The 1,435-nt window shown below is 41.5% G+C and overlaps 1 pseudogene; it reads left to right on the top strand.

Moving 5' to 3' along the window:
- Positions 1-610: 610 nt before the first annotated feature.
- On the top strand, positions 611-1,140 carry LOC136162785 (coiled-coil-helix-coiled-coil-helix domain-containing protein 2 pseudogene; annotated as a pseudogene).
- Positions 1,141-1,435: the final 295 nt, after the last annotated feature.

Genomic DNA, 1,435 nt, shown 5'->3' with positions numbered 1-1,435 from the left:
CAATATTAATGAATATATTAAGCAATACAGCTTAAACGTGTATCAAAAGAGAAATACTATGTGAACATTCTTGCAGATACTAAAAAGGTATCTAATTACATTTCAATATCCCTTTCAATAAAAAAACCTTATTAAAAGTAACAGATGAATAGTTTGCTAACATGAAAAAATACATATATCATTAGAAATGCCAAAAGTTACACAGTGAAAAACTGAGTTGTATTAAAATCAGAAACAAAACAAGAATGCACATTATGACCAGTATTATTCAACTTTGGCCAAATCTAGCCAATGTCATCAGAGAAAAAGAGGGAAAAATACAAGGAAAAGGAAAGAGAAGGAAAGGAAAAGGAAGAAAACATTATTCTTTGCAGATGAGGTAATATTATGGCAGAAAATCAACTTTAAAAATCATTACAAGAGTTAGACAATTTAGTAAGGTAGCTGAGAACAAAATTAAAACACGATGAATAATTTTCCAATATATGAACAATCACCTAGAAAGGATTCAATTTACAAAACCAAGAACTACAAGAGAATACCTAGTAATAAATCTAAGCAATGTACAAGGTTCACATGAAGAGAGTCCACCAGGGTCATGCACCTGTCGATGCCGCTTAGCAGTGCGGTCAAGACGCCCAGTGGGAGCTGAAGCTGCACTTCCTGCGGGCCCCTCCTGCCAGCTGCATGCCTCAGATGAGAGCAGCGCCCAGGTCGGCCAGCGCCGAGCTCAGCCACCAGCAGCGGCTGCCCCTCTGCCCTTGGCTCCCCTGCTGCTGTCCCCCAGCAGCCAGGTCTGACGGCCCAGGTGGCTGTGGGTTCTGCCACGGGCCACACTCTGGGTCACGTCATCACTGCGGGCTTCAGTGCGGGAAGCAGTGCTGAGCCCTCAGGGCCTGACGTCACTGACCAGGAGCCTTAGGGACCCCAGCTGCCACAGCTGCAGCAGGATGGCCCCTGCTTCTATGAAGTGAAACAGCTTTTGGAGTGTGCCCAGAGCCAGGGTGACCTTACATTTTGTGACGGTTTCAGTGAGGTGCTGAAACAGTGCAGATTGGCCAATGCTTAATCAAGAAGTTCGAATTGAAGACATGAAAAATCACCTCTCATGACCATGTTGATTTAGCATTTAAAATATAATTAATAATGAAGATGTAAAGTGTGAAAACACCCATTAAACCTCTCCTTAATCATTAATAGCTTTTGTGCTTCAGGACTGTGGTGGAAGAGGATGCTGTCACTATATAGAAGTTCATGGAGATGGTACTGAGTTTGGGGTTGGGCAGAAGAGGCGGTTGTGGCCATGTAAACAGTGATTTTCTGATGTTATTGTTTGTGAATTAATCAGAATAAAGGGATTTTCTTTCTACAAAAAAAGATTCACATGAAGAAAACTTTGAAGGACTTCAAAAGATCATTAAAAAGTTCTTGAATA

The sequence above is a fragment of the Muntiacus reevesi genome, chromosome 3 (genome assembly GCF_963930625.1).
Source record: "Muntiacus reevesi chromosome 3, mMunRee1.1, whole genome shotgun sequence".
In the NCBI taxonomy this organism is placed as follows: Eukaryota; Metazoa; Chordata; class Mammalia; order Artiodactyla; family Cervidae; genus Muntiacus; species Muntiacus reevesi.
The sequence above is the reverse complement of the archived record's forward strand: the minus strand, read 5'-3'. Positions and strand labels throughout refer to the sequence as shown.